Source organism: Triturus cristatus, chromosome 7 (assembly GCF_964204655.1).
Source record: "Triturus cristatus chromosome 7, aTriCri1.1, whole genome shotgun sequence".
In the NCBI taxonomy this organism is placed as follows: domain Eukaryota; kingdom Metazoa; phylum Chordata; class Amphibia; order Caudata; family Salamandridae; genus Triturus; species Triturus cristatus.
In genome coordinates, this window is record NC_140590.1 from 217,365,199 (window position 1) to 217,390,619 (window position 25,421).

Genomic DNA, 25,421 nt, shown 5'->3' on the forward strand with positions numbered 1-25,421 from the left:
AACTATGGCTGAAATAATAGAACCCCAGAACACTGATGATATCACAGCATCGGGGACGGTAATACCTAGTGGCATTGTTGATCTGTGGATGAGGGAAGGATTGGACTCTATGGTGACCCAAACCGAGGGAACGGATGTTCCAAGCAGTGGGGGTCCCACAAAACAAATAGCACCAGTCACTCCATTTAAATCCACTTCAACTTTCATCCCAATTATGGCACGGGACTCTATCGATATATTCAATGAGAATGTTGTCTCTCAAATCAAAGAGGTACATAAGAAAAACTGTCACAGGAAACCTAAATTTGACTATAGGAATAACCAATATGAGTCCTTAATTCACAAACTTAGTAAGGATATGAAAATCGTTGTACGAGCAAGTGACAAAGGAGGCAATATTGTACTAATGACGAAGACAATGTATGATCGTGAGGCTTATTCCCAGCTCAACAACAGGGAGCACTACGAACGGAGTAATGCATCTAAGATGAAACAGTTGCAAGCCGAAACCACAAGAAATTGTCCAGATGGAGAAATAAGGCAATGCTGACTGACGATGAATACAAGTATCTAAGGAATGAGCATCCAACAACTCCATTCATTTATTTTATCCCTAAGGTCCACAAAGACATGGAAAAACCCCCGGGCAGACCCATTATCTCTGCTAGGGGTGGATTACTGGAAAAGACATCAGTCTATATAGACTATTTCTTACAAGGAGCTGTGAAGTAATTGAACTCTTCTGTTCAGGACACAGGGGATTTTTTGTATAAATTACAAGCAGTTCAGTGGAAGGAAGACTTCTGGATGTTAGCATTGGATGTCTCATCACTTTATACCAGTATATTACATAAGGATGGTATAGCAGCTGTAGTGTACTATCTATCTAGACGAGAGGAACAGTTCAAAGATCACACTGCTATGTTATTGGAAATGCTCAACATTTGCTTGAACAATAATGTATTTATGTACAATAACTTGTTATACCGTCAGTTACAGGGAGTAGCCATGGGGGCCAGTTTCTCTCCAAGCTACGCATGTTTGCACATGGGAGCTTGGGAGGAACTGGTCCTCAAAGTACAATTTGAAGAGGTTATGAAAACTAATATTATTGTTTGGTATCGGTTTATCGATGACTTATTTGTAGTCTGGCAGGGTGACAGGGAATCAGCTGAAACATTTGTTAAAGCCATCAACATTAACACACTGAATCTTAATTTTACTGTAACCATGAGCCAAACGAATGTTACTTTTTTAGACACAGAGGTATACATTGAAAATGGAGCAATTGAAACTAGATTATTTAGGAAAGCAACGGCCGGCAATACTATCCTTCACGCGGCCAGTACCCACCCACAACACCTGATTACAAGCATACCATTTGGGGAGATGCTGCGCCTTCGTAGAGTTTGCAGTAATGAGGTGGAATTGGATAAAGCTCAGGCATCAAGCAAGATTAGATTTTTACAACGCGGCTACTCAGAGTCAATGATTGACAAAGCTATTATCAAATCTCGAGCAAGGGAGAGACAGGGGTTATTGGTGAAATATGGTCAACCTGTTACCAGTAACTTGGACCCTGTCAATACAGCTAAATCACTTAATGAATTTAGATTCATTACAGGGTAAAACAAACAACATCGAGAATTGCACCGTATTTTAAATAGGAATTGGCCTGCGTTGAAAAGTGATCCTGTTCTAGGTCCTACTCTGCCTCGAAGGGCCACTCTCACTTTTAGTCGGGCCCCCTCAATGAGGGATAGACTTGTTAACACTAACCCTGAGACCATAGAAAAATCTACGTGGTTGCAAACCAATGGGGGATTTTACAGATGTAAGGTATGCAAAGCATGCACACACGGGGTTAATTCCAAAACTTCTAAAGATGGATTCAGCGAAAGAAAACACAACATTGAGAAGGTATTAACCTGCAAAACGGAATTCGCTGTATATGTACTCCAATGCCCGTGTGCACTTAGATATGTGGGCAGCACCAAGTTAGAAGTGCAAAAACGCATTCTACAACACCTCAGGGCAATTACGAACCAAGATAACACGTATCCGATGGCTCGTCATTTTAAGGAGGCACACCACAGTAACAACAAAGAATTATCATTCTTTGTCATTGATGCAATACCAGCAAGCAGGTGTGGAGGTAATAGGGACGCGTTGCTTCGTAGGTTAGAGACTAAGGTGCCGATTACGATCCTGTAAAAACCAGGTACGAACCGTCGGACGGAGCTTATTCTCCGTCTGACGCGTACCCAGTCATAACAAAATACAAACATGGAAGTACGATTCGCACGGACACAACAGTTCCGTACGAATCGTACAAAAGCCCGACCGACTAAAAATACCATACAAATGTGATCCGGGAAAGCGCCAACGCGACGTCGGGACGCACGCAGCCAGCCATTCACGAACCAGGAATCGCGATTCGCACCGACGTCATCCCGCACGGTGAATATTTTCCGGCTGCCAAAAACTGCCGGGAAATCAGGACGACGCGAACAAGGAGTACCTGTACGCGACGGACAGACATGGACCCGAACCTACGTGTCCTCCCTGCCCTCATAGCACTCGACCTCCTCTACAGGTTCGGACGCAGACGCCGCAGAAGGTCAGAACAACACAGGGAGGGGGGAAATGGGGGGGGGGGGGCAGGAGCATGGGCAGGCCACTAAACCCCCACCCAAGTCACACAGCACACATGCCCTGACCATACCTGACCCCCAGGCCATGGTCACTACGAGGGGGTGGGGGCGTGTCCAGCAACGCCAGCGTCCGCCACAACGGAAGTGCCTGACGACGCGAACCGGCAACACTACCATACAGGTACGTCCCGTACCCACGCCTTAAGAGCGTGGGTATGAGTCGTACCCCGCCCACAACTACGTCATCCCAACAATGGCAGGACGGCTGTACCCACGTGGCAAAGGCCTGGGTACGGCCCGCACAAGCATCACATAGCGTGGGGACGCACATGTACGGGCTGTACCCCCACCCCCGTATGCATGGAGCGTACCCCCACCCCAACAGTGTCAGTACGACCCGTACCCTCACCCGCGGTCCTATGGAGCGTACCCCCACCCCAACAGTGTACGTACGACTCGTACCCTCACCCGCGTATGCACGGAGCGTACCCCCACCCCAACCGTGTAAGTACGACACGTACCCCCACCCGCGGTCCTATGGAGCGTACCCCCACGCCAACAGTGTAAGTACGACACGTACCCCCACCCGCGTATGCATGGAGCGTACCCCCACCCCACCAGTGTAAGTACGACACGTACCCCCACCCGCGTATGCATGGAGCGTACCCCCACCCCACCAGTGTAAGTACGACACGTACCCCCACCCGCGTATGCATGGAGCGTACCCCCACCCCACCAGTGTATGTACGACACGTACCCCCACCCGCGTATGCATGGAGCGTACCCCCACCCCAACAGTGTAAGTATGACACGTACCCTCATCCGTGTATGCATGGAGCGTACCCCCACCCCAACCGTGTATGTACGACACGTACCCTCACCCGCGTATGCATGGAGCGTACCCCCACCCCAACCGTGGATGTACGACTCGTACCCTCACCCGCGGACGAATGGAGCGTACCCCCGCCCGTGTATGTTCCAAGCGTACATATCCTGAAATAGGAGGGGTGTGTGCAGAGTCCTCCCAGCAGTGCCCAGACACAGGAGGGGTGGGTGCCTATCACTCCCAGCAGTGCCCAGAGACAGGAGGGGTGTGTGCAGAGTCCTCCCAGCAGTGCCCAGACACAGGAGGGGTGGGTGCAGAGTCCTCCCAGCAGTGCCCAGACATAAGAGGGGTGTGTGCAGAGTCCTCCCAGCAGTGCCCAAACACAGGAGGGGTGGGTGCATATCACTCCCAGCAGTGCCCAGAGACAGGAGGGGTGGGTGCATATCACTCCCAGCAGTGCCCAGAGACAGGAGGGGTGTGTGCAGAGACCTCCCAGCAGTGCCCAGAGACAGGAGGGGTGTGTGCAGAGTCCTCCCAGCAGTGCCCAGAGACAGGAGGGGTGTGTTCAGAGTCCTCCCAGCAGTGCCCAGACACAGGAGGGATGGGTGCCTATCACTCCCAGCAGTGCCCAGAGACAGGAGGGGTGGGTGCAGTGACCTCCCAGCAGTTCCCAGAGACAGGAGGGGTGGGTGCCTAACACTCCCAGCAGTGCCCAGACACAGGAGGGGTGTGTGCAGAGTCCTCCCAGCAGTGCCCAGACGCAGGAGGGGTGTGTGCAGAGTCCTCCCAGCAGTGCCCAGAGACCGGAGGGGTGGGTGCCTATCACACCCAGCACTGCCCAGAGACAGGAGGGGTGTGTGCACAGTCCTCCCAGAAGTGCCCAGAGACAGGAGGGGTGGGTGCCTATCACTCCCAGCACTGCCCAGAGACAGGAGGGGTGTGTGCAGAGTCCTCCCAGCAGTGCCCAGAGACAGGAGGGGTGGGTGCAGTGACCTCCCAGCAGTGCCCAGAGACAGGAGGGGTGGGTGCCTATCACTCCCAGTACTGCCCAGAGACAGGAGGGGTGTGTTCAGAGTCCTCCCAGCAGTGCCCAGAGACAGGAGGGGTGGGTGCCTATCACTCCCAGCACTGCCCAGAGACAGGAGGGGTGTGTGCAGAGTCCTTTCAGCAGTGCCCAGAGACAGGAGGGGTGTGTGCAGAGTCCTCCCAGCAGTGCCCAGACACAGGAGGGGTGGGTGCCTATCACTCCCAGCAGTGCCCAGAGACAGGAGGGGTGGGTGTAGAGTCCTCCCAGCAGGGATGTATGACGTTACAACGCATGCTTTTACACCGCATGCCGTTACAACGCATTTTTTACACCGCAAGATCTGTTACAACGCCAGCCTTTACAACGCATGCTTTTACAACGACGTACACTAGATGGAGTGCTGACATTAGAAATGTATAATTTACTATTCTAACTCCAGTCCACGTTGCAGTAGGGAAGGTGTTTGGATAGTAAAACTACACTATTTCTAATGTTAGCACGCCATCTAGTGCATTTCGTTGTAATAGCATGCGTTGTAATGGCATGCGTTGTAACAGATTTCGCGTTGTAATAGTTTCGTTGTAATGGTAGTGCGGTGTAAAAGTTGCGTTGTAAAGGTTGTTCACCTCCCAGCAGTGCCCAGAGACAGGAGCGGTGGGTGCAGTGACCTCCCAGCAGTGCCCAGAGACAGGAGGGGTGGGTGCCTAACACTGCCAGCAGTGCCCAGACACAGGAGGGGTGTGTGCAGAGTCCTCCCAGCAGTGCCCAGACGCAGGAGGGGTGTGTGCAGAGTCCTCCCAGCAGTGCCCAGAGACAGGAGGGGTGGGTGCCTATCACTCCCAGCACTGCCCAGAGACAGGAGGGGTGTGTGCAGAGTCCTCCCAGCAGTGCCCAGAGACAGGAGGGGTGGGTGCCTATCACTCCCAGCACTGCCCAGAGACAGGAGGGGTGTGTGCAGAGTCCTCCCAGCAGTGCCCAGAGACAGGAGGGGTGGGTGCAGTGACCTCCCAGCAGTGCCCAGAGACAGGAGGGGTGTGTGCAGAGTCCTCCCAGCAGTGCCCAGACACAGGAGGGGTGGGTGTAGAGTCCTCCCAGCAGTGCCCAGAGACAGGAGGGGTGTGTGCAGAGTCCTCCCAGCAGTGCCCAGAGACAGGAGGGGTGGGTGCCTATCACTCCCAGCACTGCCCAGAGACAGGAGGGGTGTGTGCAGAGTCCTCCCAGCAGTGCCCAGAGACAGGAGGGGTGGGTGCAGTGACCTCCCAGCAGTGCACAGAGACAGGAGGGGTGTGTGCAGAGTCCTCCCAGCAGTGCCCAGACACAGGAGGGGTGTGTGCAGAGTCCTCCCAGCAGTGCCCAGACATGAGAGGGGTGGGTGCAGAGACCCCCCAGCAGTGCCCAGAGACCGAAAAAGGCTGGAGTACCCACAGATCCAATTGACACAGTTGTCAGTCAGGTGCACAAAGACCCTGCAGTACATGTAACACATGTGTGCGATGCTGGGAGTACACACATGCATACAGCCAATAAGGGAACATGTCCACATTAAGTCATGTCGAGGGACTACATACACAAGTACAGTGATCACCAAGGATGCCAAGAATGATGCAGGTGGAGACATCGCCCTGCATGCATGGCCAAAGTTGAAGGGGTCCGTCACACACCCAGCCAATGTAGACACAGCTCTGCGCTAAATATTGGGAACAACCTGCAGGGAAGATATCAGGGTACACAGGGGAAGGAATACACCTTGGGACAATGACACCATGCAGCAACTGCTTACATGAACAGAGAAACCTAGCTAACACCGTGTGATGGCACACAGATCCCAGGGTCCCCCATATGACCAGCACACTACTACATTTCCCACAAACCCAACACATGAACACCACCCAAAACCATGTAGCAGCCCCACCAACAGCAATACCAGCAAAGCAGTAGTGTTGTAAGGAACAAAAATAAATTGCTTTATTCAGCATGAACCAAAAATTCTTGACAGTAGGAAGTTCAATATTTACAAAGCCCATAGGGCAGTCCAGAAGTCACAGCTGGAATGGGGACACAGTGGGATGCGTGTCCCCTAGCTTGCCTGCACAGTTACATTCCGTCGTCTTCCACAGGGGTGAGGGCATCATGTGGGGGGGAAGAACCAGGCACCGCAGGGACAGGAGGGCGAAGGGTAGGCGACATGGGTGCAGGGATGGAGGACTCCACCACAGGGGGTGGGGCAGGGCCAAAGGCGGAGGCCAGGATCTTGCTGCACACCTTAGCAAGGTCCTCCAGGGAATCCCCTTCACCCGAAGGAACCACAGGCCCCAAGGAGGGGGGGGTTCAGAGGGATGGGTCGCAGCGCCACTGGGGGAGGGTGTGGACAGGGGGTGGGACTCAACCACCCTGACCGGGGACTTCCTTGACCGCTTGCGGGGTGGTGTCACTGTGGGGCTCAGGGACAGAGCGGCCATGAAGGAGTCTTTGGGAGAGATGTGGCCAGGAGAGCTGAGGGGAGGGGATTTGGAGGGAGTGGATTTGGTGGAATGCGGACTTCCACTCTGGCTGCGTGTCACACGTTTGCCCCCCGACCCAGTGTGTGTGCCTACTACACCCTGTGTGTGCGTGTCAGGAGGTGTGCGGTGGACCTTCCCTGCTGGTGTGGTGCCTGTGTCTGTTTTGGTGGGTGCATGCTGACGTCTGGGTGTACGTGGGACAGGCATGGGAGTGGGAAGTGTGGATGGGGCAGGGTTAGGGGGTGGGAGGTAGCGCTGCAGGAGATCCACTGCTGCAGTCAGTGTCGAGTCTATCGACCTCAGCAAGCTGCGTTGGTCAGCCTGCGATGAATGAATGCCCTCCAAGTATGCCTCCATGTTGTTGAGGACCTGGCTGTGGCCATGGAGGACATTAAGGATCGCAGACTGACCAATCTGCAACTGCCGCTGGATGTCCACAGACTCGGCATTGGCGGCAGCAGTGGAGACAGGGGCAGGGGGTGCGGTGCCTGGCATGAAGGAGACATGCGGTGACTGGGCACGCTGGGAAGGGACACGAGCAAGTGGGAGGCGGCTGATGGCAATGGAGGGGGCGGGGCGAGATGTAGTGCCGCTGGCAGCTGCTGGTGCAGCCTCCGCCCACTCGGAGAGATCATCCTCGGACCCGTCAGCTTCATACTCTGTTGTGCCAGTCGACAGGTCCCCGGCTTCACTCTCCTCCGCCTCAGTCCCACTCGATGTGCCAGCCACGTTGTCACCGCTGGCACTGGTGCTCGGTCCGTCTGCTGCGGCTGTGCCCATGTCTCCCTCCGTGTCCCCCGACGATGCTGTGGGCAGGGTGAATAGACAGAAATTAATCATACACCTGTATACATATGTCACATGAGTCCAATCTACATAGGTTACAGTGCATACCCTGAAACAAAAGAAGAGTTACATCTACAAAACAAGGTACATATGTAGGGCATGCAAGACACAGTTGTTTGACCCACCATGCCACTGCAAAACTATGGAGAGCATGACACAATAGCAAATGACATAAAATTGAATTTTGACTGAGGAGCAAGGCCCTGGTGACAATCCAGCACTGCATCTGCACCACACAGCGTGGCAGGAAATAGGGATGAGCAGGGACCATATCCAGGAACAAGAGGCACATGCAGCATAGGTTATACTGAAAACATGCCCACCCTCACTGGCTCACTGCACCTTGAGTGTATGTCCAGATAAACATCACACACTGGCCAGTCCTAGCAAGGAGATATCAGGTTTTGACATGTAGGCCATGCCCGCACCACCCACCCCCTACATGAGACAATTCTTTGGAGACACAGGAAGCACTTACATCTCTTAGTCTGGGTGTAATACACATGGGATGCAAAAAAATCAAGATTGCGCACAAAATACCCAAGGGGAGCCTGTCCAAATAATCATGTACAAATGGGCATCATCAGATGATTGTAACAAGACACACAGGCAATGTCCACCGTGAGTATGAACAAGGAAAATCAGGTCAGGCCGGACAGTGGACACTTGTACTACATTTCACGTCGATATACATTGGGCCAGGGGAGAATGGCACAGAGCACAACCTATGCTGTAGACACAGAGATTGTCGACATTTTCGGATTACACACATGATAACTAGGAATATATGCCCCTGGGGACAGTAGTGGCCACACAACTCCATGGTCCTGAATGGGAATGACTGCAACACACGCCACCATCCCTGCACTATGCGTATCGCACACTCATGCACATCATGTCACAGGCCACCACATAGGACATGCGTGCTGTAAGGCCTCACACTTGATAGACTAACTCCCATGTCTGGACTCAGCATTAGTGCCAACTGACATGGAACCCACAAGACCAGAACTGGACAGGGCACAGGCAAGGTCCCAAAACCTGTTACACACCACCCCCACACATGATGCTGCAGGCATTGTACACATGGAGAAGGTGCCAGGCTACATAACCTTGTGACGGAGTGACTATACACAGACCAGGGAACACATTGCAAGGAGGGGAAGGGAGGCAGGAGAGCACTGCAATACTGTGGGTAACAGGATCTGCACAGCACCATTAAACCCTGGCAGTGTATCCATGGAACAGTGCACTTACAAATGCTGGTGAAACACAACAAACACACATGTACCTACCCCCTTCCTGCTGCTGCATCTCCTGTAAGCGCCTGTCCAAGTCTGGAAATACCACCGCCAGCACACACTTGTGGATGTGGGAGAGACGGCGGCGCCCGTGGTTCTTATGGCTCTCAGGTGAGTCCCCCAGCAGGACCCGTGCGATCCTCCGCGTCCAGCACCGGATATCCTGCCAGCGTTTCCTCACCTGGGACAGGCGCCGCTTCCGACCATCCACACTCCTCACGGCACTGACGGCGTTCAGCCAGATCTGCACCTTGGCAGGGGCGCCTACCTGTGAGGATGAACAAGTGACACTACATCAATACACCTGCAACATGTCACAGAGACACATATGATAACAAATTAGCTGGTTACAACAAGGCATGTCATGCAGGCAACGCATTGCACCTTTGCCATAGGGACATTCTCCTCTGGGGAAGGGCAAAAGCAGTACGTGCCAGTGAAAGTACACAGGTGGAATGAGGGCAAAGACACAATCAATGATCAAGGCTCACACTGTGCATCACACCCACCCCTCCTGCGTCTGGGCACTGCTGGGAGGACTCTGCACCCACCCCTCCTGTCTCTGGGCACTGCTGGGAGGACTCTGCACCCACCCGTCCTGTATCTGGGCACTGTTGGGAGGTCACTGCACCCACCCCTCCTGTCTCTGGGCACTGCTGGGAGGTCACTGCACCCACCCCTCCTGTCTCTGGGCACTGCTGGGAGGACTCTGCACACACCCCTCCTGTCTCTAGGCACTGCTGGGAGGACTCTGCACACACCCCTCCTGTCTCTGGGCACTGCTGGGAGGTCACTGCACCCACCCCTCCTGTCTCTGGGCACTGCTGGGAGGTCACTGCACCCACCCCTCTTGTCTCTGGGCAGCACCTCTAAGCAGTCACATGCCACAGGCCACTGACGCCACCTCAGCAGAGTACACAGACACACACAGGCACAGGACATTCACCTGCCATTGCCAAATGCAGCGACATACCTCACTCTGCACATGTGCCACTAGAGGGGGGGGGCTCACAGGTGTGGGGCTGGCTCTGCACGTCAGACACACAGCACTGTTCCCTGCTCACATCAGATGGCCAGGTAATATCCATCCCTCATGCAGCCCAGGTGCTACACTCAACATATGCACTCACCCACATGACAGGGGACTTACACACACACACCAATGTCCAGGGGACAAACACATCATTTGGACACTCTCAGCACATGTACACTAAACAAACACACATCTGTGGGTACTGACACCTGTCACACTGGGTGGAGCACAGATTCACATGAGGACTGTAGTAAGAACATTACCAGGAGGATTACACAGGCTGAAAGTGTAATGCCACATGCAGTGATTGTCACAGTACACACAATGCAAGTGAGGAGAGCAGACATGCACCACAGCAGGCACTGGCTGGGAGACATCAGGCATTTCCCCCCCTGGGACCCCCCCTACAGTACATGGCATGTGTGTCACACCTGGACACAATGCCAGAAGTCACAGTCACAAAAAAGGGACACAGTCTGTGCTAGTAGCCTCTGCACTCACCTGATACCATGGTCGCCCATACAGCAGGGGGTACTGTGGGAGGATCACATCCAGCAATGCCAGGTTCTCCTCCAGGGTGAATGGCTGTGACCTCTCCACAGACCTTGACATGGTTCCAGGGAATCAGGAGCAGCAGCAGTGTGGAATAATCGAAATATGTGCAGGCAAGTGATCCCTCATGGAACCTGGCTGCCTTATATCTGCATTGCTGGCCTGTTTCATGCACAGGAGTACTGAGTGATGGGACACTCACATTTGCATCCTATGTTTCCTCCAATCCCTTCAAACCAAGCACCCTAATTTTTTTAACTGACTTTTTTTCTTCAGCATGATGTCAACTCCAGAACCACATTGCAACAAAGTAGATTAATTCAAACTGACTTCTGCTGTGCACCTTCCAGAAGAAATTTAAACTTTAAAAATGGTCTCCATGACAACCAGCATGCATGTAGGCATTTATACTTGTCCCTCATGTGTCCCCTATGTAATATGGAGTTTCACACACAGGTACGGTGCGTACCGGTGCCCTAGGGTACCCCAACTGCATGGCAACGGCACGTACGCGTGTGTGCATGGCCCGTATCACTATGGGTACGCTCGCGTTTGCGTACTCATGGTGGTACGGACCGTACACATGCCTGTACGCTCACTATCACTACGAGTACGCATACGCGAGAACACCCATAGTGATAGTGAACGTACAGGCATGTGTACGCTCCGTACCGCTATGGGTGTGCTCGCATATGCGTTCTCGTAGTGATAGTGAACGTACAGGCGTGTGTACGGTCCGTACCGCTAGGGGTGTGCTCGCGTATGCGTACTCATGGTGGTACGGACCGTACACACGCCTGTACGCTCACTATCACTACGAGTACGCATACGCGAGAACACCCATAGTGATAGTGAACGTACAGGCGTGTGTACGGTCCGTACCGCTATGGGTGTGCTCGCGTATGCGTACTCGTAGTGATAGTGAACGTACAGGCGTGTGTACGGTCCGTACCGCTATGGGTGTGCTCGCGTATGCGTACTCATGGTGGTACGGACCGTACACACGCCTGTACGCTCACTATCACTATGGGTACGCATATGGCAGCACTCCCATGGTGATACGGGAACATACACAGGCCCTCTTAGCAAAAGTACGGAGTCTTTGACACATCACAGTGGTGACAGGCAGCACACAGGAAGGAATAGGGCTGACATACTTGTCCATGGATGGACATCAAGGCATTGTCTGGGCAGTACTACATGTGTGGGGCACAGGTGTGAAAGGCTGTGATGTGGCACATTACTCCAGAGTCGAGAAGGCACCTGATGTATGATGAGATGTGTACACATGTAATGTGTGACGGTGCAATGTGTGCCAGGCATGGCCTTGACTCCTTTGACATGTGTGCATGTCGTACTGCACACTTGGGATGAGCGTCACTGGCATGGCACGGACAACAACACACGGAAGTGTCCCCTGAGGCCCCGTACAGGGGTTACCACACCTGACATTTCACTACCCACAGTGCACGATGTGACTATGTCATGTATGTGTGGGAGATGTCCATTAGGTTGATGTTGGGGCTCCCTCAAAAGATGCAGCTGTTGCAGCAACCAACATGTTGAGGTTCTGGACTTTTAAAAGTCCAGAGGTGTCAGGGAAACAACACCCGAAGACCCCTGAGTTCCCCCTGTCCCGGTGCACAAGTAAACAGAGACACGGGCTTCTCGATGGCGGTGTCAAAGACCAAGGTTTATTTACTGCAGGGACACAGAAATCATAGGAACCACACAGAGGCAGAACCTAGGAGACTGTTCGAATTGCATTAAGTGGGTTGTTTCTTAAATACAAGAAAAATGTCTTGGGGCAACATTACACAAATATATCTCATGCCCAACCCGGTATCCCAAACAGATAATAAATACATATCAAACAATGATTAGTTGTAGGTTTTCGGTATTCGATCAGGCTCTCTTGTCAGTTCTTCATTCTCTACTTGATCCTCCCCGTCATAAAAATCGTAACCTCCCCATTGTAAAAGCCCGGAAAGAAAAGAGCAGAGCCAGGTGCAAAGGATTGGAATGTAGGATAAGAGGTGTTTATGGATCATAAACGGGCAGGGCAATCATCTTCGGCCTTTCAGTCAGGACAACGGACACGAGAACCAGTATAGCAGGACTGGCCTCAGGCAAGGGAGGCAGCTTGATTCTGCCTAGTCATGTAGCGTCAGCCTTTCTCGGGGCTTGAGCTTACGTGTCCTTAACAAGGTGATCCTGCCGGGGTCATCGTCCGTTCATTGACTATGTGAGGGCAAGAAACAAAATGGATGCCGTAACTAAAATGGGTGCCATGACTTTAGTGACAGAATGCCCTATTTTCCAGTGAATTCATGCTAGTTGCGCAGCGAAAACACTGTAATGTATATAATGGATAATTTGCGGTTCATTGATACCAAAATCGTGTCAGAACTACGATACCGAATTCACGGGTTCGGATCGCTACAGAACCTCAATGTGTCTGTGTGTAGATGGACATGGCACACTGTTCCGCACACCATGCCACATGTGGTATCGGATGTGAGGTGCGTATGTATGGATGGGACACGGAGTAGCGTTACAAGGACATGTCTGCATCCTCTCTATGAATGTGTGGTGAGTCATCACATGTACACCTTAATGGCAAGGTGTGTGGGCTGTCCTAGTGTGATGTCATGTTACCTGTGGGTCTAGTGTTCCGCTACCAGTCTCTGCAATGGACATCCTACTTCTGCTGATGTGTGGATGTATGTCACTCCTGTGTTGCGTCTGGCTGTTCACTTACACTGGGACACAGCTAATCCCATGCCATGGCATGTGGAGGTTCACAATCTCCGTGTGTAGCTGGGTCTTGGTAGGAGTGTCACCTGGCAGCCATACGTATCCAGGGCATGTGGCACATACCTGACTCCGTATGTAGCATATGTGTATAGACAGATTAACATGTGCTCAGTACAAATGAATTGTTGTTGTGATGCACTCACTCTTCCTTGTCACTTCCAAATTACTGCAGAGCGCCGCCTCTTCCACAACCAATTCCGGACTTGGCTGCAATGCGGGAGAATGACTGCATCCGGTGCTACCGCTTCCCCCAACGGTTGATTCTGGAGTTGACGGCGAGACTGGCACCACACCTGCAACCGCTGCACAGGTATCCTACGGCACTGACACCCAAGCTGAAGGTAATGGCAGCCCTACATTTTCTAGCCACGGGTACCTTTCAAAATACCATTGCTCATGTTGGTGGCATGTCCCATAGCATGTTCTGCCGTATGCTGCATGATTTCTTAGAGGCCATGTTGATTCACCTGGATTAGTTCATCCATTTCCCAACCCCTGAAATGTTAACTGTTGTCAAGCGTGGCTTGTATGCCCTGGGAGGGATGCCCCATGTCATTGGGTCCATAGATGGGACCCATGTGGCTTTGGTACCACCACAGGCACAGGAGGTAGCGTACCGTAATCGCAAGCACTACCACTCCATCAATGCCCTTGTGGTGTGTCTGTCCAACATGGTGATTTCACATGTCTGTGCTCGTTTTACAGGATCAGCACACGATGCCTACATCATGAGGCGTAGCAGGGTGCCTGAAATGATGACGCAGCTGCGCAACGAACGAGCATGTGTTGTTGGTGGGTACACTCTGGCTGTCCTGTATTTTGCGTAGACTTCCAGCACGACCGCTTCTACTGTCCTACTAATGTGCATGTGCTTTCCATCTAGGGGACGCTGGCTATCCCAACATGCCATGGCTGATCACACCTCTCCGCAACCCCATCACGCCGGCCCAGCTCCGCTACAACACCGCCCATGGCCGGACAAGGCGAGTGATAGAGAGGACGTTTGGCCTCCTGAAGAGCCGATTCCGATGCCTCCACAAGACCGGTGGCGCCCTTCCATATGCCCCGGCGAAGGTCTGCAAAATCTTCATGGTGTGCTGCATGCTGCACAACATGGCAGTTGAGAAAGCTGTGCCACTCATCCTGGATGAAGATGACCAGGACCATCCACCCGTGGAGGACGAAGGGCTTGGCAATGGGGCTAGTGATGTGGAGGATGTGGAGTCGCAAGAGGACATCCGGACTCGGCTCATACGCGACTTCTTTGCTTAGTGGTGAGTACCAGTGTCTGAGTGTGCACGCATTGGTCTCCGTGTGGCATGTGTTGCGATGAGTGTGTCCATCTGCATGTATGGCACGTGAGTCAGAGGTGTGTGTGGATGTGTCACTGGAGTGATGGTGCCAGTGATGAGTGTATTTCCCGAGTCATAATTGTGTCCTAGCATGTTGTCATCCATACATGTGTCGCGTACATGCACATGCAAGTGTCTGTGCTTTTTGTGGCTGACTTCTTGTGTGTCTCTCTTCCCCAGGTACTTGCGCATGCCGTCTGCTGGTTGCATTTTTGTGGCACTGCTATTCCTCATGGACACGTCATCGTGTGTTGACTCAGCGTTACACGCACGGACAAGTTTGGAAGTCTCCTTAGGGTAAGGGATGCATCAGGGGTGTATTGGGTGTGGCAGTAGTTCACGATGTATGCACACTGGCCCTGTCGATGTTTGGTTCCTCTGCAGACATGTTGCATCACCATGGTACACATGACATGCAGATGGGTACACCTGAATAGATGGTCAGACTTGTTGACAGTCATCAGTGATGGGTTTGTGGAATGTGATGATGGCATCAATGTGTGTTACACTGCCCTCTGACACATACGGTTTGCATTGGCTTGACATGGTGTGGGACTTCCACATCAGCGGATCAATGGTGTATGGCAGGCTCTACGTGAGCGGCAGGGGGTGTTTAGCTGTTAGCCGACACTTGTGTGCCAGTTCCATGGATATTACGCATTTGTGGTGCAGAAGGGGGGTGCCAGTGTTGGACCCACATGTTAGTCCACATGACCCGTTCATGTGTACTCCGACTTGCCGCTGCAATCCCGAATGCATGACTAATAAAGGTGTTCCTATGCCTCCAAGGTGCCTCTTCTCTGTCAATGCTGGTGTGTTGCCACGGTGCATCCGGCATGTCTGGCATGGTTTTCCGTGATAGTGGCTATGTGTCTATGTGTAGAGTAGCAAGATGCAAGCTGTTTGTGTGGGATTAGACCGTGTATTGTGCATGATGTCCATGAGTGTGTGGGTATTGTGACATGTGCCATCCCCATGCATCCAACGTTGGCCAGGCCACCATTCTCTGCATCCACCTGACTCAAGCTTGCAGGACATGGTTCTGCCACCTGTCTACACATACCTGGGTGCCCCCCAGGACACTCCACATGATCCCTGACCTCTGCGCATGACTGTTGCTGTACTCAATATGTCTGTCGGCACGGTTGGGCGTCCACCCCCTCAGCTGGTTGGGCCCATCACGGGTGTGTATGGTGCTCCATGTCTGTCTTGCCTAATACACTGTGACCCGTGTGTCCTGTGCCAGACTCAGGCCCCAGGGTGTGGATGGTTGAAGTCAAATGAGAACTCAGGCATGTTTACACTTTACAAGACACATGTAAGGTAATAATGCAACCAGCAGGCATCTTCTCTTCATGGTGTGACTTTTTATTTCAGGGGGGGGGGGGTTTGACATGAGGGACTTTCCGGGTGTGTGGAATCCAAAGTTCACTAGGGGAGTTGGCGTCCTTGCCATTAGGAATCCTCAGAGTCCATGCCACAGTCTTTGTCAACATTGGTCAGACAGTGACCAGCAAGTCCATGTGGCAGAGAATTTCTTTTGATGCTTTGCTACTGTTGCTCCAGTGGGCCAGGTGCCAGGCCAGGTGTCCTGGGAGATGGTGCTGTAGCGCCGACCCTCACGGTCTTTTCCGTGGACGACCCGCCCTCCTGCGGGGACCCTCGGAAGCAGGCCGTGACGATGTTTGGGATGCTCCATCGGATGTTATCTCCTCCTCCTCCTGATCCCTCCCTGTGGGTGGTGATGTTCTACGCCTGGTGGCACAGGGAGGGTTGCCCATGTTGTCGGCCATCCGACGGAGTGTACTGTGAATTCCCGTGAACACCGTCACGAGCTCAGCCTGTCTGTCCTCCATCCTCCATTGGTGTTGCAGTAGACAGGCATGTTGCTCCGCATGTTGCTGGGCCTGCTGGGTCTTGATCTCCTCGAGGATGGACACAACCTGGGCCATGCCCATGGTGTCCTGCCGGTATGTGTCCAGGATGTTTCGGACATGGGAATATACCGGTTCCCCAGCCAACCGAACAGGCTTGCGCCTCCGCCGTCCTCCACTCCCACCACCCCTGCCCACTTGCACCTGGCCTGCCCTTGTGGGGACATCGGGTCTCCGGGACCCCTAAGGGGTGGCATTGGCGTTGTTGCCTGCCTCCTCCTGGGTGCCCGGAACACCGTGTCCCTCCTGGCCAGCCTGGCTGCATTGTGGTGGTGGGGCAGGAATCCTGGGTGTCTCCTGGGATGTGGCAGGAGTGGGGGTGGTGGTTGGCCCAGTTGTACCTGACGCAGGTGCTGCAGGTCGTTGGACACCAGAGGGGCCAGGTTGGTCGGGGTCGGGTTCGTCCACAGAGTGGTGAGAGTCGTCGCTGCCGGTGGCTCCGTCATCACGCCGAGCCGGGTCCTGTGAGTCTTCCCCCCCAGTGTTGGGGGGTGATCCACCACGTTGACCTGTGTGTGAGAGAGACAATGTTAATTTTGTTCCATGCAACATCCATGTTTAATTGGTTTCGAAGTTGGCACATTTGCTCTGGGAATTTGGATATGTCTTGCATTCCACTAACAGTGCACTTGTGCATGGGTATGTCCCTTGGGCACAGCTTTTGCAACTTTACCTATGTGTGGCACAGTCTTACTTGCTGCGTCAATTGTGACTGCAGTCAGCAGTGGTGTGGGCAGGTGTGGCGAGCCATGCATTGGCGCCTTCCGTGTAGCACTGTACGTGGGCACATGGAGTTTTTCCACACACTTATATGATGCAGGTAGCTGTTGTTGTGCTCGTGCACAGGTTGTGACATTGCCCTGTGTTTTTCCATGGAGAAGAGGGGGGGTTCTGGCATTGGCCTCCCTTGTCTACATGCAGGCAGTCCACCTGCTGACGAGCAGACATTCCCACACACCACAAGGCTGATTTGCTCCCCCTGTGTGTCCCTTTCTCGCTCCCTCTCTGTCCCCCACTCCCTCCCTCTGTGTGTCAGCCTCCTCCCTCTGTCCGTCTCCCTGTGTCTCCCTCCCTCTCTGTCCCCCTCTCCCTCCCTCTGTGTGTCAGCCTCCTCCCCCTGTCCGTCTCCCTGTGTCTCCCTCCCTCTCTGTCCCCCTCTCCCTCCCTCTGTGTGTCAGCCTCCTCCCCCTGTCCATCTCCCTGTGTCTCCCTCCCTCTCTGTCCCCCTCTCCCTCCCTCTGTGTGTCAGCCTCCTCCCCCTGTCCGTCTCCCTGTGTCTCCCTCCCTCTCTGTCCCCCTCTCCCTCCCTCTGTGTGTCAGCCTCCTCCCCCTGTCCGTCTCCCTGTGTCTCCCTCCCTCTCTGTCCCCCTCTCCCTCCCTCTGTGTGTCAGCCTCCTCCCCCTGTCCGTCTCCCTGTGTCTCCCTCCCTCTCTGTCCCCCTTTCCCTCCCTCTGTGTATCAGCCTCCTCCCCCTGTCCGTCTCCCTGTGTCTTCCTCCCTCTCTGTCCCCCTCTCCCTCCCTCAGTGTGTCAGCCTCCTCCCCCTGTCTGTCTCCCTGTGTCTCCCTCCCTCTCTGTCCCCCACTCCCTCCCTCTGTGTGTCATCCTCTGTCACCTCAGCCCAGCTTCCTGGGCACACACTTTTTGCAGATCTTTGAATGTCCCTTGGATTGTTGATGTGAGTTTGTTTGTGATCTCCAGGCACCCATTGGGTGTAGTGTCTGTGTCTGCACTGCTGCTGTGGTGGTGTGTGCTGCCACTCTTTCACAGTGTTGGCTGTTCATTAGCTGCTGTCATCTGCAAGAACGTGCCGTCACCCCCATGTGTTGATGCAAGGCGTCCGCCATTTGCTGGCAAGTCATTCCTGTGTTGGGACACACTGTTTGTCTGGCTGTGACCTAGGCCATATGGGCAGGGGGCATTATTGTCTGCTTCTGATTTGCACTATGTGATTTTTTGGGCCCACCCTCCCGCCATCATGTGTTGGTGTTTTCTGTGGCCTGTGACTTGACATTGTCCAGCTGGGTGCATGGGGCATGGTGGCGCCAGTGGCATGTGCGTGTTCATGGAGTGTGGTTGAGTCATGCGATAGCTTGGGGTGGTTGCGTGCCTGTTTGTGAGTTTGGTTGTGGATGACGTTCCCCCCATGTGAGGTGAGTTGTTTGTGTACTCACCCGGGTCTCGGAGTCCTAATAATCCGTTGACTGCCGCCACCGGCAGTGTGGCCATCACCCTCTCCTCCCAGGGCTGGTAGTGTACGGGTCTGCGGGGCGGCCCTCCTCCAGTGACGTTGGCCTGGTTGTGGTTGTTGGTCATTTTTTCTCGGACCCTCCTCCGCAGATCGTACCACCTGGCTTGGCATTCCTGCCTGGTCCTTCTGGTGGCCGCAACAGCATTGACAGCATCAACGATCGTCTGCCACATGGCTGTTTTTGCGGAGATGCTGGTCTGTCTGACCAATGTTCCAAAGAGGTGTGGCTCGACTCTGAGGATTTCATCGACAAGGACCTCCAACTCTCGGCTAGTGAACTTTGGATTCTTGTTAGTGGGCATGGTGAGGGGTGTGGGTGTGGATGGTGGGGGGGTGTGGATGGTTGTGGGTGTGTGGGTGTGGTTGTTTGTGTGTGTGTGTGAATGTGATGAGGGGGTGTTTTTGAAGGTGTGCAAGTGTAAGGTGTGGTAAAGCTTCTAGTATGGTGCTGTAGGTTGTCTGTGGGGTCTGGCAGTAGTGAGTCTGTTGCAAAGGCTCATGGTTTGTGTGTGTGGGCCCTTTTTATTGGTCCATTGGTGGGTGTGGCTATGTTTGAACTTTGGGTGGGTGTGTTATAAGGAGTGGTTGTGTTTAAGGCCTCTGTTTGTTTTTGGCAGTTGCAGGTCAGTGTATGTGTTGTTTTAGTGGTTGTTGGACATGTTTTGTGGCTTAGTGCCATTCTAATGGTGTATTCTTGTGTCGTTTTGGTTAGTCCTGGTTGTGTACGTGCGTTTTTGGTGTGTGTACGGTGTGTACATGGGCCTTTTTGTTGTACAGTGCTGTCCTTGTGTGTGGCTTGGTACGACTCGTACATGCGGTTGTGATGTTGGGGCCTGGGGTGCGCTCCGTACTTGGAATGTTGGGGTGGGGGTACGCTCCATGCATGGGCGGGTGGGGGTACGACTCTAACGTACACGGGTGTACATACAGGGGGGGTACGAGACGTACACGGGTGTACATACACGGGGGGGTACGACACGTACACGGGTGTACATACACAGGGGGTACGAGACGTACACGGGTGTACATACACGTGGGTACGAGACGTACACGGGTGTACAAACACGGGGGGGTACGACACATACACGGGTGTACATACACGGGGGGTACGACACGTACACGGGTGTACATACACGGGGGTACGACACGTACACGGGTGTACATACACGGGGGTACGAGACGTACACGGGTGTACATACACGGGGGTACGACACGTACACGGGTGTACATATACGGGGGGTACGACACGTACACGGGTGTACATACACGGGGGGTACGAGACGTACACAGGTGTACATACACGGGGGGTACGACACGTACACGGGTGTACATACACGGGGGTACGAGACGTACACGGGTGTACATACATGGGGGTACGACACGTACACGGGTGTACATACACGGGTTGTACGACATGTACACGGGTGTACATACACGGGGGGTACGAGACGTACACGGGTATACATACACGGGGGTACGATACGTACACGGGTGTACATACACGGGGGTGTACATACACGGGGGGTTCGACTCGAACGTACCGGGGCGGGGGGGCGGCGCATATGCGGTCACATGTCTCCATGGTTGCTATGGGTGTTCGGTGCGGACGTTGTTATATACATACGGTTGTAACATCGGACGGTGTTTTTTCCATACGGTTGTAACCTCGGACGCACGGGATGGATCGTGATTCCGCGGTCGGACTTCACTTTTCACATTTGTACGGTAAATCGTCCGAGGACGTGTCGGACACATTTTCCGACCCGAGGACGTGTGGGGAATGATTCCCAATACGATTCGTATGGTCTTTTTCCCATGCGAATCGTAATTGGCAGTTTGTACGGCACTTGTACGATTCGTACGGTAAAAAGACCGGATACGAGTCGTACGGGCCATTTTTTTACCGGATCGTGATCGGCACCTAAGCATATACTCCGCCTTGATACTAAATGGCCGGCGTGTCTGAATGTTACTGAGGATTTGCACACTGGCCTCTATTAGAATCAGAAATCTATTTGTACTCTGCATATTTAAGTGGGCTACTGTTTAACGCGACGTCTTGGCAAACATTTTCTTATTCTATCCATAGGATTTAGCAATATAATTTTAAGGGTTTTTAACACGCAGAGGTTGACATTTTATCTTCTTATGTATTATTTATTATTTTATGGAAAGGTTTTATTGTTGTGGACTTTTATGATCTATATTTGGATCTACATATCAAGATACAACTAATGAATGCGTGATATTCTTTACACTGGCATATTTGCACACTTTACACTTTGCACTTTAGATCTTGATGCACTTTATTCTAAATGGACCTCATGATTGATGTAGTATCTGCTTATTCGTATAGCGATAAATAACTATATGTTATTATATGGAAAGAATCCTTAAAAACCCACCATGTTCATCAGTTAACTATTTACTGATAGCTCATACAAATATATTGTTGGTATGACTGGGCTCAGTCTACCCACTATATCTATTTGCTAAAAAAGTAACTGCTGCTATTCTGTTTTTAAAGTTTAAGTATTATATGAAAAGCACTTTTTTTGCTATTCACATATATCACTAGGCACATTACACTTTATTACACCCTTTTATGTTGACTTAGCTGCAGGAATCAGGAGAATAATGATGATGCTGATCAAATAGTTGGAATACAGGGGGATTTAACCCGTCAGAACTGCAATTAATTGGTGGTAGCAAATTGATTGATTGTTTGGAAGTATCAACACGAATGGCATCTTCAATATTCATTGTATCACTTTGATTATAGTTGAAAGCAGTAAATGTATACAATAAGAATGTATTTACATACCGGTGTTTTAGATTTAACTCCACACGGATTGCTTAAATTGAAACAATTATCGCTTTCGTGTTGTAAACCTTTAAACCCACCAATTGTAAAAGCATTGCAAAATGGAATGATATACTATTCACAGTCTTTCTACCATGTCTATGCGTGTTTACCAGCATCACGTGCAGAGTGTATTCCGTCTACAAATGGGTGGATCTTTGTTTTACACGTTGTCATGTGATCAAGGCTCAGGTGGAGCCGAAACGTTATGGCGACTAGCACGCAAGATTTGTAAATAAAAAATTGCACTAAGACCGAGGTCCGTGTCTGTACTGTTGGGGACCGGCACCAGAAGCGGGCGGACTCGACGAAATTACGGAAAGTAGTGGATATATATATATATATATAGATATCCACACTGCACGTCACTTCTTCTGGACAGCTTGGGACCCTTGAAGAGTGGCGCACGCACCGGCGAAGAAAAACCGGTTTGTAAATACTGCATCAATCCTAGATAAGTGCGCTCTCAGAAACCACCGACTCCGTGCAACAATAGAAAATCGCTGTTTATTCACAACGCATTTCGCTCACGAACGAGCTTGATCACGTGAATATATATATATATATATATATATATATTATCTACTGGCGGTCACCATTAGATAGTTATAGTTAGGATCGTGTTTCCATAGGAAATCCGCAGCATTCTATTTTGAATAACTTTGGCGCCGATTGACGAATCCTCGCGAAATTTTCAAAATAGGTGGGGCGCTCCGCTCCTTCCCTGAAAGTCTCGGGGGGATTCGTCAAGCGGGGGCTGAGGAAAAGGGGGTTCCCAAAACGCGTTTTCCCCATGCATTTTTCCATAGGACCTTTAGTCCAAGCTACAGCCCGAACGGCTGAATAGAATTACTTGAAATTTGGCAGAGAGGTAGTCCTCAGGTCAGGTCTGGTGTAAATCTGTTCAGTATTTCCTGAGAAAATAGCATTTAAAAGCATATATATATCTATAGGCGCGCACCGTGCGCGCACGGTAAAACTTACCATACGCGCACGCTGCTGTGCGCGAGCGCGGTTCTGATTGGTTGTTAGATCTTAGTAAACATTCGAATCGGTCGAAACCAGGAAGTGTCGGCCGCCATTTTGTCTCTCGCAGTCTGAGGGGGTGAAAAACAAAGGTGGAGAACGTGAAAATGGGGCAGGGTGGACAGTTCCTGACCCCCTAGCCTTTGTCAGGGGGTCCCACAAGGACCCTCAAGGGTCAAAATGTATTCTAATTTTTTTACTAAAAATCGCGGAGTGCGCGTAGCGTGCGCGTACGGTAGAAACTAAAAAATTCCGCGAACTGCGTAAAGTGGGCGCACGGTGCGCGAAGCGCACCGCTTGCGCGCACGGTGCGCGCACGGTGAAAAACCTTTAAAAAAATAAATACATAAATAAAAAACTTAGCGTTTAAAAAACCGTACAAGTTCACTGAAAAAACCATAGGTTTCACACACGTTATAGTTAGGAATTAGCATTTAAAAAACCTTGCAAATTCACTTAAAAAACCATAGGTTTCACACATGTTATAGTTAGCTGGACATTTCACTCGTGAAAAACCATTGAAATTCCCCCGTTATAGTTAGTGCAGGCAACTATAACTCACGCGACCGCAATCCTCTGCTGATGACGTCAGATATTACATCACTGATGACATATGTGTCTTTCTGAAAAAAAAATATTTGTAATATATGTATAGCTAAAAATTAATGGAAGAAGACATGGGTAAATAAGTGTCTAAATACAGTATTAGCATCAGCAGAGGATTGCGGTCGCGTGAGTTATAGTTGCCTGCACTAACTATAACGGGGCAATTTCAATGGTTTTTCAAGAGTGAAATGTCCAGCTAACTATAACATGTGTGAAACCTATGGTTTTTTAAGTGAATTATAGATATGCATAAGTTACATGAATATACTTAGAAACAAAACGTTCATTTATTGAACTTTTTTTAATAAGTACAATTTAGAATTAGGAATCAATTTTTAAAAAACGGTAAGTGTCAAAATGTTCTGTTTTTATTTTTCTATTTTCTTGCTATATGTCATTGAAGCCAGTCCATCAAATGAGATACATTACAGTTGCATCACTAAAATGAGAAGCTTACCCACAGGAAAAAGAAATACACAACTGCAAGTGCCGCCCTATATATATATACATACATACAAGATACTTGAATTACATTTATTGTAGATGTGCCTGGACTTTTCAAAGATAGTTTGATAGGTGGATGAGCTACACCGCAGAGACGAAATATGATAAAGCCGTCCAATGGATGTATTGTTCTCTGTTTGGGTTTGTGCTCTGTGTAGTTTCTTGTTTTATTTATAACTGTAAATCTCCATTACATAAACGGTGCCAGCATTCTTCCCACATGATAATAGCAGAGGTGTACAGTTGCTTCACATCTTCCGCATCCTCCCATATTACAGAACGTGCTGTGACTGTCCTAAAGTGTGAGCTTTGAGTGCAGTCATTAACCCGGAGAAGAATAAGCCTTTATATCGGCAGTGAATCATCTGACAGGGCAAGAGTTGCGGTAATTATGTAGGACACAAAGACTCCTGTACTCTGTGAGTATTGCAACATATTACTCACTGGTATATAACATTTTCCACCTTGTTTCATAATGAGGAAACGGGTGGCATAACCTGTCCCTTGCCTATGAGATGATTGAAAATGAATGTTATGGTTTCATTTTTTCACAAAGTCTTAAGGACAAAATGGACCACATCTCATTTTATTTAATGACCGATAACTGAGAAATGTACCTATTGTTTACGTCACGATAAATGAGGGGTCGGGCCTGCAAACGAGAATGCTTCTTGATTCTTGGATGAAGGGATACATAGAGAACACACATATGCACATTGGTGGACCTGGCTCTTTCTGCAAGGGTCTCCCCTAGCTTTTTATTACGTTCTGTTCCTGAACCTATTTTTGTGGACATTAGGACTTTGTGCTCGTTTTCCCGGTTAACCAGTGGTAAAGTGCTTGTGAGCTTCCCTTCAAGTATAGCAAGATTTGGCTACACCTACTTTGGCAAACTTTATTAACTTGTAATTCCCTAGTAAATGGTACTAAGTCTACCGAGGGCCTGTAAATTAAATGATACCATTGGGTCTGCAGCGCTCCCTCTGCCACCCACTAAAGTAGCCTTTTAAACCATTTCTCCGGCCCGACACTGCAGCTTGCAGTACCGTTTTAAACTTCCATTTAAACCTGGCAAATTAAACAGTTTACGAGGCCTACATTTTTCTTTTCTAATACTTATGTCAGCCCTAAGAGAGGCCTTAAAGGCTCACAAGGCAGGGTGCATTGCATTTAAAAAGCAGGACATGTATACTTAAGGTTTACATGTCCTCTCAGTGAAAAATGTCTAGTGCCGTTTTTCACTGTTATAGGGCCTATCACTCCCATTGACTAACTGTATTACATTTAATAAGTGCCAACTTTAGACTAGTAACGCAGGTCTCTAGTTAA